Source organism: Sapajus apella, unplaced genomic scaffold (genome assembly GCF_009761245.1).
Source record: "Sapajus apella isolate SASKATOON/1434 unplaced genomic scaffold, GSC_monkey_1.0 scaffold78, whole genome shotgun sequence".
NCBI lineage: Eukaryota > Metazoa > Chordata > Mammalia > Primates > Cebidae > Sapajus > Sapajus apella.
Genome location: NW_022437018.1, coordinates 2883138 through 2902836, shown reverse-complemented (window position 1 = coordinate 2902836; position 19699 = coordinate 2883138). Strand labels below are relative to the sequence as shown.

Below are 19699 nucleotides of genomic sequence, written 5' to 3'. Positions count from 1 at the left end.
GTAAGGGGTATGAAATGGCATGGTTTAGGTTGGTGTGGATGTCCACTTAAGTCTCTCTCAATGTTTGCAACAGATCAAGCAGAAATTATTCAGATGTTTAAAAAAATCAGTGTAATGAACTGCTGTCTGAATTGGGACATTTGGGTTCAGCCTATCATTCAAAACGTATATACACTTGACAAAATCACTTCTGCAGATTTTTCTCCTAACTGGTAAGATTTCAACCAGTTTAAAAATTCTCCATGCTTTGAGATTTGAACTATGATGAAAGTGTCAATGAAAAGTAGTACATGCTATTTTGCAAAACCTCCACTGAACTAATTTTAAGCTGTAGGTTTACCCAGAAGTTGATGAAGACTCTGCAGGAATGGGTAAATACTTTAATGTGCATTTATGTGGATTCTTGAAGCAGCTTTTGTCTGTTAGTGATCATTGCCCAAGTTAGAAATCTGAGTCACTAATAAGACCTTTCTCCTTGTCTCATGGAATGAAGTACAAATTGTTTCAATACTACCCCATAAATGCCCATTGAACCTAATCCTCTCTCCAACCCTATGCCACTGCTTTCATTCTGGACTTTATTATTTTTCACTTGGGCCATTTGAGCAACTGCTTAAAATTTCTCCTTGTTTCCACCTTGTCTTTAAATAGACAGCCTGTCTCACCATTTATCTGTACAAAACAAAGATATGATGACATTCCTCTGTTTAAAAACCTTTTATGATTACCCATTATAAATAGAATAAAGTCCAAACATCTTAGGGGGGTTGTACAGAATATCTTTTGCCATCTTGACCCAATACATACAGTTTACCATTTTACTCTTTATTTTTGTGAGACATCTGATCCTGTGACCATGCTATACTTATTTTTTCAACCTTTCTTTACATGCACTCTGCCTTTGCATTTTTCCATGTCTTTATACAAGTCTTCTCTCTGCTGATTTGTGCCATTCTCATTTTTCTCTTCCTGGCAAATCCCCCTTCAAGACAAGACAAGCACAAGAGCTCAAGTACTCCTCTTCTGGGCAACTTTCATGGTCTTCTGCAGATGGTGCCTGTCAGTCTTCTATAGAGTTGTAGTACTTCATGCACATTCTACGGTGATGGCATTTATCACAGTTTATTGGAACTATTTATTTACTGTTTCTTTCCTAACTAACTGGACAAATGGACTCCTAGAGGCTATTTTTACTAATTGGACATTTTTGTATCCGCTTACCCACATCTAGGATCTAGCACATCTGGTGCTCAGTTGATGGCTGTTAAACAAAAAGATGCTTGGTTGGATGGTATTTACTAACATGGTCTCCGGTAGGACAGTGTTAAGGTCACTTTGACCTTCAAAATCTTCAAAAGGGCTAGGCTTGGTGTCCCATGCCTGTAATGCCAGCACTTTTGGAGGCTGAGGCAAGCAGATTGCTTGAGCTCAGGAGTTGGAGAGCAGCCTAGGCAATATGACAAAACCCCGTCTCTACAAATAATACAAAAATTAGCAGCGTGTAGTGTTGTGCACCTGTGGTCCCTGTGACTCAGGAGGCTGAGGCAGGAGGATTGCTTGAGCCCAAGAGGTGGAGGCTGCACTGAGCTGTGATTTGTGACACATCACTGCATTCTGGCCTGGGTGACAGAGCAAGATCCCATCTGAAAACAAACAACCTTCAAAAATACTTACATTTAAGTCAGATATAGATATATGATAAGATTTTAGAAATGTGTTAGAAATCTGGCAAGACTATACATTTATAATATAATTACTTTTTTTTTTTAAATTCAGTCTCCGTAGAGACTGTCAAAAATTGCCAATGCTGACTATATTTCAAGTCATCCTGGCGAGGTATTGGGAAAAGTTTTCAATTAGCAATAATTGCGCCTTGGATAAACCTCACTGGCTATGATACCGCCACTGCGCAAAGCTTGACATAATTGCTTTTAATTGTAAAACCTGCAATTACTTTTGCACCAACCTAATAGTATTTTGTGTTTCCATATTTTTGGAAGCTTTTCAGCTAAATAACATAGTGTAGTGGATTTTATAGTGGCTGTGTGACAAGAGTAACTGAATTCATTTCTCAAAGACTCATTTCCTCATCTTTAAATAGGGTGCATATCTCGTAGGGTTGTTGAGAGAATTAAATGTGATCCTTCATGGAAAGCACTTAGCACATAGTCTTGCACGTAGCTACCATCTTATGAGCATCTACTGTTAAAACTGAGTTTTACTATGTGTGTGTAATATCTGTGCTAATATATGTTAATAATATGCATTTCTACTGTGTATTCTTGCAAGGAAGGGACAGTTCTCATAAATTCTCTGTTGCAAAAGAACAGCAGATTCTTTTGCTTAAACTTCCTCCTCTTATCTCATCCTTTTATAATAAAATGATGGGAATTCGTTCCATATTTTTCTTTAAAGTGATCTTAAAAATATTGATTATTGATATAATCAGTTGATGTTAAAATGAAGCCAATCTCTCTCCTACTTGCTATGATAGATAGCAGCTGGAGTCTATGAAGATTACAGTGATCTCATGCACAAAGCAAACAGTGCCATAATGTGCTTACCGCACCAAAATCAATGCCATATATTTTTTATTGGTTTATAAAACTTATAACCAAGTAATATAGCAAATTGCACCATAATTAAAGCCACAAGAAAGGTTAAGAAAATATTTATAATAATGTGACAAGATATTATATCTCTAGTATGCAAAGAACTTGTATATATTTCCAAGAAAAGGACAAAGCACCAAAAGGAAAAATGACAATGGGGTATGAATAGACACCTCACAGAATAAGGAAAGCAACTGGCTAATAAATGTGTAAAAATACATTAACAAGTCATAAAAGACTAAAATGACTAATTTTCATTTGATAGCATTTTATTTTTCAGATTGGCAGAAATAAAAAATCTTTACAATGTTGAGTATATGGACACTTGCAATTATTGCTGATTTGAGCATCAATTGGTACAACTTTTTTGGTGGGAAGCATAGGCAAATGATTAATCTGTTAAAATAAAAATATGCTTACTGTTTGCCACAGCAACTCACTTTGGGGAACTTCTGCAATTTATATAAAAATATATGTAAGGATATATTAATATTTATAAGGATGTTTATTACAGCCATGTTTGTAAAACAAAAAGACCAGAAACAAACTAAATTTACCTGCATGGGACTGGTTGAATATATTTGTGGTTTCTTTATTATATGGAAAGTGATAATTTAAAAGTGAGTTAGAGCTACAAATAGTAAAATGAAGGAACGTATGTTATTCATTGTTAGGCAGAAAAGCAAGTTAACGAGCAGTGAGTATTGCATAATATTAGTTTAAAAACAAAAAGCCAAAAAAAGTCATAATATTTGTCTGAATTAAGGTTGTTCATGGATTTGGTTGTCTCATAGAAGGAAATTTTGAGGGGAGAAAAATTTATTGGCTTTTCTTTCTGCTGTATAGTTTGATACATTAAAATAAGCATGTGTTTTGTAATAAATCCAATAAAGCAAAAAAAAAAAAAATCAAGAAAAGAAAAATTTAGGGTGAAGGAAAAGCAGAGAGCAGTTTTTCTCCTGGACATGTTTTCCTTGCATAAATTTTATGTACTATCATTTGTTGTGCATTTGGTCTTGTGAGTGCTCCTTATTCACATAGTCACAGAATCTCACTCTCTAAAATGGCTTGGTTTCCCTCTGAATGGGATGCCCATTAAAAAATTTTTTTGAAGTAAAATAAAATGTCTTGGCAATTGTGCTTGTGGAATATTTCTCAGAGCTAGTTAAGGTTTTTTGTGATGTATACCGTCCTGCTGTTTAGAAATTACATTTGGAACTGAGCTGTAGCATATCGTTTTTGCTCAGGTTGTTGGTAGTACAAACATGTTTTTATAGAGTACAATTAAGGATGCTTTTTCCCCCACTTCTATGTTTTATGCCCAAAATTAAATAGCCCTGTCCTCATCCCTTTTAATTTCAGGTAAGTAAATTCCTTGCATCATTGACTCCTCCCATTTTAAATTATTGCTCAGGTGAACAAATTCCTTGCTTCATTCACTCCTCCCATTTTAAATTATTACTTTGCCTGTAAAGTTTAAATATTTTAAAATAATGTTTGTTTTTTTAATTACAAAAGCAAAGGTTGTTTATTACTGAAAAATCAAAGTTATGTTCAAGTAAATACCAAACAAAACCAACTTCTTTAGTTTTAAAACAACAAAACTGCTATTAAATTAAATTTGGCCTAAAGCTATCTCTGCATGTAGTGAGCTGCAACCCAACTTAGCATGTAAACAAACTGCAACAAAACAGCATATATTCTTGTAACAAACAGCTAAGTCTCAGCCAATCACAGCAGGCAAGTCTCAGCCAATCACAGGCTGATACCTGATCAGACCACTCCATAGAAGGCAAATGCCTGATGGCACCCTGCCTAAATAAGACAGATGTTGAGTTGTAACCAGTGAAACTGTTTGTGTGTTATTTCACTTTTCTGTCTATAAATACTGACTGCTCATGTTGCTGGTAGCTCACTCAACCTTTTCTGGTTTTGAGGGCTGCCTGTTTTATAAATTGATTTTTGCTCTAATAGACTCTACAAAATTTAATTTGACTAAAGTTTTTCTTTTAACAATGCAGATCTCACCAATTTGGTGTCAATCTCTCAGTCTCTTGGCAACTTTCCAACTTTTCATTACAAATAGTTTTCATGAATAGTAATGAAGTTCAAGGGATTTCAGAGTCAGACTAATCTGAGCTTTCATTACTTGATTTTGTTGATGTGTCTCAGTTTCTTTTCTGGAAAATGAGCATAATAAGTATTATTAACTTCCCACAGGATTGTTGCAAGCACTAAATTGTAAAGCTCAGTGTTTAGTTCATGGTAAGTTCTTCTTACTGTTAGGCTTAAAGATTTTACATATGTTTATTATATATTGCTTAAATCATCCATGTTCAATACAGAGATGAACCTTTTTAATAACATGGCACACTAGACTCAGAGACACGCTGCTCCCAGCTGAATTTGATGCTGTGGAGCAGTGGTTACACTGGACTCTGCCATTGCCCTGAAAACTGAGGGAATTAATAGCTCCTCACTACCAGAACCCTTGCCAGGCATTAAGTTACCACAAGTGGAACACGTGTAAGTGGTGTGGATAGTTTTGACAGTTTTATGTCCCCTTTATTTTTTGAGTACCACTACCTCTTCCTTTTGATAGGTTATACCAATTTACATCTCACAGTGTAGAAGAGAGCCCAGTTTCTAAACTTTTCACAGCATGGTTTTTTTTTTTTTTTTTTTTTTTTTGAGATGGAGTTTTGCTCTTGTTGCCCAGGCTGGAGTGCAATGGCATTATCTCAGCTCACTGCAACCTCTGCCTCCTGGGTTCAAGCAATTCTCCTACCTCAGCCTCCCATGCAGCTGGGATTACAGGCGCGTGCCACCATGCCTGGCTAGGTATTTTTTCTTTACCTTGCCAGGGTGATTGGTGAAAAGTGGCCTCACATTGCTTTATGCTGTGATTATAAATTTTGGTCAATATAAAAGTAAAATGTGGAATACTGGCTTAATAAAAATATCCTCAAGGGATAAAGTGAGGAGGAACTAATACCTGATAATCTTATAAATCACTGTCTGGATAAGTAGCAATTGCTGGGTCTCTGTTTTTTGTATGTTTCTTATGAGCCAGGCTACTCTTTTTTCATAGCTGCACTTTGTGATTCTGGTGACAATTGTGTTATCTGTTACTAAATGAAGATTGAATATGGAAATCTTAACTCTCAACTTTTTCCTTTTTAACATTGATAAAGACTGGGCACGGTGGTTCATGCCTGTAATCCCACCACTTTGGGAGGCCACGGCCGGAGGATCGCTTGAGTCCAGGAGTTTGAGACCAGCCTGGGCAATATGGCAAGACCTTGTCTCTACTAAAAGTGAAAAAAGTTAGCCATGCATGGTGGCATGCACCTGTTGTTCTAGCTATTGAGGAGACAGAGGTGGGAGGATCACTTGCACCCAGGAGGCGGAGGTTGCAGTGAGCTGTGAATGTGCCACTGCACTCCAGCCTTGTTGACAAATTTTTTTTTCTTAAATTGCCTTAAAAAAGGCCTAAAAATTAAAAAAAAAATTGAGTGTGATATTGTAAGAGAAAATAGAGAATAATCCATGACTTGAGTGGAAGATCGAGACATACTTTCTTGGCTAGAGTTTCATGAAAAAATTTCCTACACGTTTTTGTTTTCCCCTAAGCAGTTTTTCTTAAGAGAGTTCAAGAAAGTTAATTTTTTGAAAAGTAATTCTATACTGAGAATGACATTTCAAAAATTTTCTTGGATTTTGATGTTAAAATACAATTTTTATGAGAGATAGTATTAATGATTCTTGATAGAAATTATTTTCACGTAATAGTCATGTCTGGTAATAGGCACACAAGAAAAACTTGAATATGTGAATATGTATCACATGTAGTGACAGTGTATTAGCTTTCAGTTGAGAGCATGACATTTCTAACTGACCACCTGAAAGGCATCCACTTGAAACACATTTTCTAGTGTTAAAGCTAGATTTACCTTAATTTATACATACACATTTCTAATTTTTTTGTACAAGGGAGAGTCTTTCGTTAAGGAAAAGAGCCAAGATGATTTGGTCAACATGGTCCTTAAGTTTAAAACCTTTGATCTTCAGATTAGAACCTTAATGGTTTTGGCCAAAAGCCATTGTAAAGTTGAATTAAAAAAAAAAAAAGAAAGATCATAAGAACAAAAATCATAACATTCATGGTAGAATAGAGTTGCAAATATACAAAACCTACCATTTAGGAATAAATTTTATCAATAGTCAATATCACTATTGTAGTATCTGAAATAACTTTTATACTGGTTTTAGAAAGAAAGACAAAGTCTCCAGAAGTTACTCCTCTTGCCATGATCCAAATATACCCTCTTCCCTGTCTTTGTGTTTGGTTTAAATTGTTCTCTTTGTATATTCTCCCCACCCTTATCTACTCAGGAAACGTCTTAGGTACTTTATGCTCATTCTTTGAATTCAATTCTTTTGTAAAACCTTGGATTTGTGTTTCCCTCACCACCAGATATTGTGTGTGTGTATATGTGTGTATTTTCATAGCTTGTGTTCCTTTATGCATTGTTCCTTTAATTTATCTGACAGTGACATACTTCTTTGTGCCAGGCATTCTGCAGGGTCCTTGATTTACAATGGTAAATCAAATACCGTGTTTGTTTTCACAGACTTTACAATGTGATATTACACACACACACACACACACACACACACACACACACACGTTTGTATATGGAAATATATATAATATATTTTGTACCAAATTAAAAAAATTGTAGACTTTATTTTCTAGAGCAGTTTTAGGTTTATAGAAAAGTGGAGTAGAAAGTGTAGAGTGCTCCCATGTGTCCCACCTCCCCTAACCCCACCCATGGTTTCCCCTGTTAAAATCTTGTGTAGAGTGATACATTTATTAAAATTGATAAAGAATATTGATACATGATCATTAACCAAAATTCATGGTTTATATTAGCGTTCACTTTTTGTGTTGTACCGTTCTATGAGTTTTGACAAATGTATGGTGCTTATATTCTTTGTTACAGTGTTATGCTGAACAGTTTCATTGCCCTAAAAATCTCCTGTGCCCCACTTATTTATGCCTCCCTCTGCCCATGAATCCCTGGAAACCATGTTTCCCAGACTTGTCTCAAACTCTAGGGGCTCAAGCAATCAGCCTCAGCTTCTTGAATAGCTTGTAGATATAACGCTCCTCTTTATCTGATATTTTTCCTTGCTCTGAAATCAACATTTTAAGAAATTAATATAGCAACTCAGCTTTTATTTGATTAATGTTAGCATGGTATATCTTATCCATTCTTTTAATTTATTTGTTTCTTTATATTTAAGGTGGGTTTCTTATAGACAACATATAATTAGGTCTTCTTTTTTTAATTCATTCTAACGGTCTCTGTCTTTTAATTTGTGCATTTAAACTTTCATGTTTAAAGTATTTATATAGTTAATATCAACCATATTTTTCACTGTTTTGTATTTGGTCCCCTTATTCTCTGTTTCTTCTTTTGAGCACTTTACATGATTCTATTTTCTCTCTAAGCATATAAATAATATTCTTTAAAACATACTTTGGTTATTTCCCTAGAGCTTGCATTAACAACCAATCCAAGTTTAGTTTCAAATAATACTTATACCATACCAGTATGTGAATAATACAAGTGCCTTATAACAGAAGATATTCACTTCCTCCCTTCCATCCCTTATAATATTTCTGTCATTCATTTGACTTATCCTGCAGAATGTCTAAATTATTGGTAAATTGACAGATCCAGAAGGATAAGCTATAATCACTGAATTACGAGCTATATCACCAAACAAACTATAATAACTAAGTACCTTGTTACTATTATTATTATTTTAGAGATGTTGGGCTGGGAGGTCTTGCTGTGTTGCCCAGGCTGGCCTTGAATTCCTAGGCTCAGGCAATCCTCCCACCTTGGCTTCCTGAATGGCTGGAGCTACAGGCATATGCCACTGTGCCTGGCTTACTGTTATTGTATGGCAGGTCTTCCGGTGACATAGTCCTTCAATTTTTGCCTGGAAAAGTCTTTATTTCTCTTCGCTTTTAAAGAATAATTTTCTTGGAAGTGAAACTATAGGTTGATGGGTTTATTGTTTCAACACTTTAAATATTTCACGCCACTATCTTGCTTGTGTGCATGGTTTCTGAAGAGAAATTTAATGTAGTTATTATCCATGTTCCTTTCTTAGGTAAAGTGTTTATTTCCTATGGCTTCTTCCAAAGTTTTTCTGTTTACCTTTGATTTTCTGCAATTTAAATATGATATGTCTAGAGAAAAATTTTTTGGTATTTATTCTGCTGGCATTCCCTGAAATTCCTGAATCTGTAGTTTGGTGCCTGTCATTAAATTTGGAAAAATTTTGGCCATTATCTCTTCAAATATTTCTTCTGTCCTTTTCTCTCTTTCTTCTCCTGGCATTACCATTATGTATTTATTACACCTATTGTAATTGTCTCACACTTGAATATCGATTTCTTTTTAAAAAATATTTTTTTCTTTTTGTATTTTATGTTGAGAAGTTTCTACTGACATCTTGAAACTCACTAATTATTTCCTCAGCTGTGTCCAGTCTACAGCTGAGCCCATTAAAGGCATTCTTCATTCTGTTACAGTGTTTTTATTTTTAACATTTCCATTTGATTCTCAGAGTTTACATCTCTCTGCTTACATTAGCTATCTATTTTGTATGTTGTTCACTTTTCCAATTATAACATGTAATGGCTATTTTATGTGTCACCTTGACTGGACCAAGGGATGCTCAACTAGCTACTTAAACATTATTCTGGTGTTTGTTTGTCAGAGTGTTTCTGGAAGACATTAGCATTTAAATTGGTAGACCTAGTAAAGTAGCTGGCCCTCCCCAGTGTGGGTGGACATCATCCAATCTGTTGAGGGCTGGAATAGAACAAAAAGGCAGAGGAAGGTTGAATTTCTTTTCTGCTAGACTAGTTGAGCCAGAACATCAACCTTCCCCTGCCCTTGATATACCTGGTTTTCAGGCCTTCAAACTTGGACTGGAATCTGCACCATTGGCTCTCTGGCCTTTGAACTACCCCACTGTTTTTTTCTGGGTCTCCAGCTTGCTGGTGGCACATTGTGGATCTTCTCAGCTTCCATAAATGCATGAGCTAATTCGTTATAATAAACCATTATATAGTGACCCTTGAACAACATGGGTTTAAATTGTGTGGGTCCTCTTACATGTAGCTTGTTTTAAAAAATATATTGGAAAAGATTTTTGAGATTTGCAACAATTTGAAAAAACTCACAGATGAACCATGTAGTGTAGAAATATTGAAAAAATTAAGAAAAAGGTATGTCATGAATGCATAAAATATATGTGGATACTGGTTTATCATTTACTATCATACAATATAGATCATTCTATTATAAAAAGTTAAAATTTATCAAAACAGAAACACAGACCATTCATGGTACCACTTACAGATGAGAGAAATATAAACAACTGTAGAGATGCAGTATTAAATCCTAACTCCATAAAATTTCCTGTATTATATAATGTACTACTGTAATAATTTTGTAGTCACCTCCTGTTGCTATTGTGGTGAGCTCAAGTGTTGAGCAGCTGTTTCAAATGTGATGCTAGTCATCTGCGTGTGAGCAGTTAATCTCTCCAGTAAACTGTGTATTGCAATAAAAAGTGCTCTCTTACAGTTCTTATGTATTTTTCATCCTTGTTAGTGCAATACTGTAAACCTTGAGTGACACTATGGGATCCATACAAAGGGCCACTAGTGATGCTGGAAGTGCTCCCGAGAAGCAGAAAAGAGTCACGTCATTAAAAGAAAAAGTTGAGTTGCTTGATACTTACCTTAGATGGAGGACTACAGTTGTGACTGCCCATCATTTCAGACAGATGATTCATCTTATAAACCGATGATGTAAACTTCTATTGACAAATACAGTTTAGAACTGTAAATATATTTTCTCTTCCTTATGATTTTCTTTATTTTTTTAGATGGTCTTACTCTGATGGCCAGGCTGGGGTATAGTGGCACAATCACGACTCACTGCAGCTTCAACCTCCTGGGCTCAGGCAATCCTCTCACCTCAGCCTCCTGAGTAACTGGGACCACAGGCATGTGCCACCATGTCCGACTAATTTTTGTTTTTATTTTTGTAGAGACAGGGTTTTGACATGTTGCCCAGGCTGGTCTCAAACTCCTGGGCTCAAGGGATCCTCCTGCTTCAGCTTCCCAAAGTGTTGGGACTATAGACATGAGCCACTGCACCTCGTCATGATTTTCTTAATAACATTTTCTTTTCTCTATCTTATTGTAAAAATATAGTACATAATACATGTAACATACACAATATATTATGTCAACTCTTTATGTTGTTGGTAAGGCTTTCAGTCAACAGTAATCCAGTGGTAACTAAGTTTTTGGGGAATCAAACTTTTGTACAAATTTGTAATTGTTCAGGGGTTGGTGTCCTAGCCTAATCTCCATGTTGTTCAAGGGTAAACTATGTGTAGATATAGATATAGTCTATTGGTTCTGTTTCCCTGGAGAAGTCTAAAACAGAGCCCTTAGTATATATATCATTCTTGCTTAAAACTTCCAGTCTAATACTTCCAACATCTCTGTCATATCTAAGTCTGGCTCTGATGCTTGCTATGACTTTTCAAACTGTTTTTGGCCTTTCAGCATTCTTTGCAAGTTTTTTTTTTTCTTTAATAGCCAGACACAATGAATTGTGTACAAGGAACTGACATCAATAGACTTTATTGTGAGGTTTTGTGTTTATCTTGCTAGAAATCAGGTTGTGTTTATTGTTTTATGTAGCTTTGGTGTGGTGGGCTAAAATATCCTCTAGTGTCTCTGTTTTTGTCTCTCCTATTGCCTTGGAGTTCCTTAGAGACTCTTTCTTAAATAGGGTTTGAGACTTGCAGTTCTTTCAGATGTAATTTCCTGTTACTACATAGAAGCCCAATTGGCTGGGTCTCACTGTCTTTTAATGTGCCTGTGCTCCTGAGCTGTGACCTTCACAAGTGCTTCTCAGTCTTTCTTTTCCTTCTTAGGTGAGACAGAAATGTCAGGGGGTGCTGGAATTGGGTATTTCTTTTCCCTCAGGTGGGTTAGGATCTGGTAAATCCCAAGTCAGTTATGCTCTGGCAAATCAGATTCTTTTGAGTTAACACTTTATTAAGGAAAACAGAATGTTCTGGATGTATTTTAAAATGGCTACTTTTCACATTCCCCTGCTGAACTCGTGAGAGTGGTTTTCTTCTTTCTGTTCTGAGAACTTTGTGGGGCTCTTGGAGGTAAAAATCTTGACCTTTTGAAATTCAACTCATTCTTCAGGGCTTATCTGACATGTATTCCCCCCTGTGAGGCTCTGTTTTGACCATTTCTTCTCATGGATTTTGTTTTCTCACCTTTGGTGTTGTACCTCTGACATCCCCAAAACATGGAATGCATTGAATTACATTTGGCTTTTGTGTTTTGACTTGAAGAGAGGATTTCTTTGTAGGTACACAGAATTGTCTGACTGTAATAGCAGCAAAAAAAAAACTTTGAAGATAAACGGAAAATTAAACTGTGGTAGATTACTGGAATTCTGGACTTGACTAAGGTTTGGGTGTCTTAGCAAGGTTAGAGGTAAATATGATACTGAGATAGCCAAGTGGGAAGAGCTCCCTGGCAGAACCTCTGACAACCTGCACACTGGGAGGAATGCACACAGGATGGAGACATGGGAATTTCATGTCCTTTGCAGTGGGGAGGAGCCTGGCCTCTCCTGTCCCTGGGTGTGGTATGTGGGATTCAATCTGCGAGGCGGGAAGGGCACTAGCAGGATTCTGGCTTTGCAGAATGTCCCTGTTTCCCTTTATTTCCTTTTTGCCCAATAAATCTTGCTTTTCCTCACTCTTCAAATTGTCTGCAAGCCTAATTCTTTGTGGTTCTGTGACAAGGACCTTGTCTTTAGCTGAAATAAGGAAAAGTTCTGAAACAATAAAACTTCTGGAATGGAGTTTTTTTTTTTTTTTTTTTATTAGAAAAGAAAACACCAACATCAAAACGTACAAATTGCTAGCTTAAAAAAACTCATAATATGCACATAAATTATTTCAAAATCAACTTGAATTTTTAAAAATTGGCATTTTAAATTCTATAATCATGTCTAAGTGTATCAAAACTGTATTTTGTGGAGTTTCAGGAAAACTTTCTACGCTGGCCCAAGTCAGAGTATCTCTAGTTCTGCCACATTCTGTTAATTATTATAGTGTTTTCTCTTGATGATTTTAGATTTAAATAACTTTATCAAGTTTAGAATTGAGGCTCTAATTTTACATATCTACTCCACGCTTGTGTTTGTATTAATTCAAGCAGGGTAAGCAATCTCTTAACTCAATTGAAATGTGACAACTACGGTTTTAAAGTGAGTGGTTAAAATGTCATATTTTGACGTAAGGGTTCATATTGACTTTTGAGGATTCAATTGAATCCTCAAAAAATTGAATGGTTTTATGTAGCTTGTTAATAATTTCATATTAGGACTTCTGTAGTGTAAAATTAGTTTTTACATGATCCAAATAATTCATGATAGTGATTTTTGACTATAAGATTAGGATTAGATTGTGGGTTTTTAAAAAATTATTTTTTGGCAAAAAAATGACATTAAAGTAATTATTGTCTATGAACTCCTAGAATTTATAGTAAAGGAATATTTACATATAAACATACATTTATATATTATTATTGGGTTTGAAACATAAGCATGTTTATATGAACACACATATATACCATATTCATTTGCTTTGGTTTCAAATATGTAGTCAAATTATGTCCAAAGCATGCCAGGGAATGTAAAGTTCGAACTAATTTACAGACCTGAACTTATTGTGCTTTAATTATTTATTATGTGTTGTACAGGTTGTTTGACTTGACTTTGTTAATTGTCTAATAAACCTGAACAATTTGTCTACTGGACATGATAGTAGTAATTGTGGCCATCTTGAGAATAATGAAGGCCATAGAAAAAGGCAATCTTACTATTCACAAACACCTGAAGCTTTATTATACAAACATTATTCCTACTGTACTCTAAAATATGAAGGAGAGATGTAGGAGTTAAAGAAAGAGGAAAGAAACACGAAAAGCAGCTCAACAGTCAAAGACAAGTTTATTTTGGAGAATATACCTGAGAGGGCCTTCTCACTGATTTCAGTCAGGAGCATTCTTTCTTACATACTGAGAGTATTTATTCCAAGCTCATCACAGGCTTGGAATGTTTCTGTTTGGGAAAGTTTATGTTGGGGTTTAAATGTCTTGGTCAGAAAGGAGGTTATTTTGAGGCTGACATCTCTCCAACTGGGAGGCAGGTTATCTTGGGGCTGGTATGTCTCTGGTCGGGGAAGTGTTTATATTATGGTTGGAATGTTTCTGGTCAGAGATATCATTAGTGGTTTATGGTCATGCTGACCTTAGCCATTAGGCTGATGCCCTTTGGATTTAGATGGTTTTTAATCAAGGGGAACTTTAGAATGGCGGTTCTTGTCCAAGATGGCAGTGCTCCTGCACAGTGTCAAGAGAAAATCAGAAAATAATCTTTAGTAGGTTGGGTGCAGTGGCTCATGCCAGCACTTTGGGATGTCAAGGGGAGCTGATCACTTGAGTCCAGGAGTTTGAGACCAGCCTGGGATACATGGCAAAACCCTGTCTCTACAAAAAATACAAAAAATTAGCCAGGCATGATGGTGTATGCCTGTGGTCCTAGCCACCCAGGAGGCTGAGAAGGGAGGATCACCTGAGCATGGGTGGTTGAGGGTACAGTGAGCCATGACTGCACCACTGCACTCAGTGGAGATGACAGTGAAACTTTGTCTCCAAAAAAAAAGAGCACCTCTAGTAGAAAACAAAACTGGGAATGTATATTGATACCAGAGGTTAAATCATTATGGTCCATAATAGCACTGGTGATAGCTTTTCCTTGTAATAGATGGGCTTGTACAGATGCTGCTTGCTTAAAGAGAGGTTTTAGTGTTTTTTGTACATTCATATTTTGTTTGGGGAGGGGAGGAAAACACATCTATGCCATTATCTAAGCTTTAAGTAAGGAAACTTGTCATAAAGTTTAGAGACACTTGAGTGTCATGGTAAATTAAGGACATAGACTTTGGAACCAGTACTTGAGTTAGTTTCATGTAACTTAGAGCTTCTGTTTTCCTATATGCTAAATTTCCTATATCCTAAATTAGGATATATTATAATATTATACCTACTTCATAGGATACCCACAGGAATTAAATATGAATATCATTTAAAAAATTACATAGTGTCTGTTATTCTGTGAATGTTAGGCAAACTGTTTGTTATTATCACCATCACCTTTATCTGTTTATTTAAGTAGATAGTTATAGAAGTAACTTGTCTTCCCTTCTATGGATATAAATCAAAACAGGTACTGAAGTTTAAAAAGAAACTATTTTAGGGAAAGAATTCTCACTTAAGTCAGAAAAGACACTAGAATTACAGTCTTGTAAAAATCTAACTTGATTAAACTCTGAGAAATCTCGGTCTTTAATATTGAATAAATAAGCATTAAAAATAATATCTGCCACGTGTGTTCCTATGCAACAATTTTGCATGTTCTTCACATGTACCCCAAAACCTAAAATGCAATAAAATAAATAAATGGAGAAAAAAAATAATATCTGTCAAACAATGATATTCATAGCAGATTTTGAAAAGTAAGTAATTCATTTATTTTTAGCTTTTCTAGGAAAGCTATTTTTTTTTTAATCTCTGAATGGGTTAATTGGCTTTTACTTTCTAATAAAGATTAAAAGCCTGAGCTTTAAAAATGTTTCATTTTACCAATGAAGAATCTTTAAATGAAGATTCTATTGATTTATTTAGAGAACGATAGATACCACCTGTGATCTAGTTCTAACTTTAAAACACAGTTATTTTTCAGTTGTTTGCACCTAGCTTGGAGTGCTAGGATGTATATTAATAAAATATGTTGTAATTGTCCCATGATGATAGCACTGTATTTTTAAAAGAAAATTACTGGCTAACTCCCAGCTGAATTAAAATGAATTTGAAATCTGAATGGAACATTAACTGTCTGATGCATCTGGATTCTCCTTTCATTCACATTCATTTCCTAGAATGACCTTTGTACTTCCTCTTTGTAGAGTTTCTTTATTGGAAAAGCTTAGGAGGACAACGTTATTAAAATTCTTTTGGTTTTTTAAACTTCGCTCCCATTATCTACTGCTTTTTCTGGGGTTATTTTTTTCCTCTGGGTTTCAGGATGAAGTCCTTTTACTCTAAAAGCTCTATTTCTCAGATACTTTTTTGTATAATTACACTAAACTTCATTCAGAATTTAGGCATATGTTGATTGCTGCTATTTATGCAAACTCAATATTCAATCTGGATTGATTAAAATGTATTATAGGTCTGATGTTTATTTCAGCTGGTATTAAATTGAGATAGCGTAAAAGGAGAAATAAAACTGATAGTGATGTGAAATGATTAAAAAACACTGTACTTGACATTACCTACTATAGTGACTTTAAAGCTTCTTGGAGGTTTAACAGCCTATTGTTTGGTTTTGATACCATGTCTGCATTATTAAGCTTATACTTATCTGACAATGTACAATTAACTTTTGTAGCAGCAATAGGATATAAGGATTGAGAGCATAGCCTCTCCATGTGGTGTGGGCTTCTCACAGTGTGGCAGCTGGGCTCCAAAAAATAATGGCCTAAGAGCAAGTATTTCAAGCAATCCAGGTGGAAATTGCAGGGCTTCTTTTGACCTGGCTCAAGAAGTCACACAGTATCAGTTCCACCACATCCTATACTGATCAAAAGCCAGTGTTAAGGTCAGCCCCAATTCAAGGAAAGGGGTCCAAATAAGGGCATGAACACCTGGAGGTGTTCATTGGAACGCTGTCTTTGAAGACTAACTATTACGCATGTGGAACGACTCATCACTAAATTCAAAACAGGGGTTACCTTTGGGGAGGGCAGGGAGAAGTGCACAGAGGGTGAAATACAATTGAGGAAACATTGTGTTTTTTATATATGTTGTACTAGGTAGTAGATACATAGCTGTTGGTTCTATTATGCTTTTTGGTATTTTTGAAATATTTCATCATTTTCTTCTCTCCTTAATTGTGTATTTCCTTCCCCTTCCTGTATGGAATTACATCTTAATAAAATATATTTGTATACTTAATTTTAAAAAATTGATCTTTATATCAGACTTCTTGGTAATAAATATGTATATAAATTAAAAATAATTGTTTAAAAATTTTCTATGACCAAAGGCTTTAAATGCTAAGACTTTTTTTTATTGGTTTCAAGTTCCTATTATAATTATTAACAGCATAAAGTCTATACAAGTAGCACAAATATTTTAAAAGATTTTATTATTATTGCATGTTTTTAAAAAGTAAAATTTTATTGGAAATACATTTCTTAAAGAGATGGGTGAGACTTTTTACATGTCTTCTTCTTGGAATATTAGTTACTTTAATAAAACAGTGTTCAGCAATTCTCTTCCTGTTTGTTTTTATTAGTATAATCTTAAGAAGCCTAGATCACATGCACAATAAGTGGTAATAAAATAATTTTTGGTAACAGTGTCATTCAACTCTTTGACTTTCCTCAACATCATATGACAAAAATCACATGATCTGTTATCTGTTATCAAAAATCACTTTTAACAATCAGCTAAACGCCTGAAGTTTGCCCTTCTGCTCTGTTTAAAGCAAAGAATTGGAAATACCTGACTTACAAAAGGATTGGCTAATCAGACGTTACAGTCTGATTTCTTTCTGATTTTATCTTATTAAGTTGACTGTAGTAAAATTTGAATTGTCCTTTTATTTGGAGTCCCAGTGGTGGTTATACCCTGACGCCATGCGCCCTAGAAAAATTCAGAGTCGGAAAGAGGTTTGTGGGTTTTTTGTTTTTTGTTTTGGTAAATTGAGCAGACAGGAATTGTGAGAGGAGGAGAAGAATGTGTGACACTTCCATACATTCTTAACAGATCAGTTTTGGGAAAAGGTAGAAATGGAAATTGAGAACGTAGGAATAGGTATACAGAAATATCTATGCTCAGATTTGTCATTCTGAACCTTGTGGGTTACACAGAGTAGTCCCAGTTTGAAGACTTTCATTTGAGGCAGCCCGTGACAGAAGGTACAACACCTTGGGCTACATTGGTCTTGTCTAACAACAAGATGTACAGCAACTGGGGCCAGCAGAGGCAGAGGTCCTGTGCTCTGTAAAATGTATGCCACTATTGCTTATGTAGGAACGCTGCCCAGTGTTTTGATACTGTCGTCACAAGAATGTTTTATGCAAGATGATATATGGTTGGCCACTCAAAACAAAACGAAATCCTTTATCAACATTGGGTTTTAATTCTGTCCCATAACACCTATTTGGATCTTAAATAATGTGGTTCACATAGCTTTGGTTAGCCAACTTGATGATGGCTTGAATTTAGCTAGTGATGAGGAATAGAGGGCTACTTGGCATATTCCTTACCAACTAAGGCTATCTATTATTCATAATCCATCCTACTGGGTTTAAGAGATAGTAATGAACTATTTTCCTGGTGGAGATGAGTTTGTGGTGCAGGTACATTTGTATATGCATGCATGTGCTTTGGCAGAAAACACTTCAGAACCACGGCCTTAAATTATTCAGTCTTAAATATTTAAAAAACGTCAGCTCAGCTCTTGAGGGAAAGAGGAGTGCGGATGAAAGCCCAGGGTTGGGAATTAAAATGCAGATACTGTATTTGGTATTGCTGTGTTAGAATAGTAATTTGTTAATCATGCAAGAGGTATAATTGACCTTTTATAATAGGTCAAGGATCCAGACCTATATTTTGGCGGGGAAACCAGGTCATCTCAACTTACCTTTTGTAAGCAGCAGGGGTTCCCCTCTGTAGGGCAAAATGTCCTTTCAGAAATTACCTTTGACATGCCAGTAGTTTAAGTAAGTGAAAAGTGGCAAACATTTATTGGATGTTCTGTGTGTGCCTGGTATGATTCTAAATGCTTTATGTTGGTCCTTTAATTTAATCCTCATAATAACCCTCGTGAATTGATTTCAGAGATACTGATCCTCTCAGTCTCAGAGTTGGCAATTTGCCTACAGCACTGAGCAGCCTCTTCTACTTATCTGACATGCAATTGCAAATAGTATTTTTTTGTTGTTGCAACTTTCATTTAGCTTCAGGGGTACATGTTTGTTACCTGGATATATTGCATGATGCTGGGGTTTGGGCTATGAATGATCCTGTCACCTAACTACTGAGCATAGTTCCCAGTATTTTCTATATGTGTCAAGAACTGTAAAAGATTGGGATGCTTGCCATGGAGTCTAGGAGAGCTGACTTTGATCTAACAGATCTGTGGGTAGATGCCATAAATGGACTTGATAGCACTATAAAGAAATGAAAACACACAATTGACCTGTTCAGTGAAGTTATTAATAGAGGTCTTCATGGTGAAGAAAATCTGTATGGGTTTAATCCAGGAGTTAAAAATTAGTGGTCTGTGGGCAGATTTAACCTACAGATTTGATAGTCCAGTACGATATTTAAATAAAATTAGAATTTGCATGCCTTTTCATGGGGGCAGAAATAATAACAGCTGCTGATGCTGCAGCCCCAAAGCTTCACACGTTTACATTTTCCTGCCTGGCTTCTGAAGGCTTCTGAGTGTGTAGCTCTTGGTTAAATCACTCAAAGGAGGTGGTAGGTCATACATGATTGGTAGGCTATATTAACTATTTTTTTTTTAGCTATTTTTACCAGAGATTTGGGAGGAGGTGGTGGTGGCAGCAGCCCTGGATTTATCCAGTAGGCATACTTTAAAAATACTTAAGCACTAGCTAGTTAGGAGTACAACAAAATCCTCAGTTCTTTTTTGAAATATTGTTTGGAAAAAATTTATTTCATGTTTCATAAAAGTATTAAGTTTTAGAAAAAAAAATGCCTGTCATGAAAGTATTCAAGAAATTATATGATTTTCTGTAATTATTATTAGTAAAAATCAGAAGTGTGATGGCTGGTTCATATGGTA

At 35.5% G+C, this 19699-nt stretch overlaps 1 protein-coding gene and 1 non-coding gene across 3 annotated transcripts in view; one reads left to right on the top strand and one right to left on the bottom strand.

Annotated features, from left to right (window-relative positions):
* ANK3 (ankyrin 3) overlaps positions 1–19699 on the top strand; it is a 677335-nt gene that overhangs the window by 11502 nt on the left and 646134 nt on the right. The gene's annotated exons all lie outside the window — the stretch shown is intronic.
* On the bottom strand, positions 1777–1917 carry LOC116533062. The gene has a single exon (XR_004261065.1). It is a non-coding gene; the product is annotated as a U4 spliceosomal RNA (small nuclear RNA).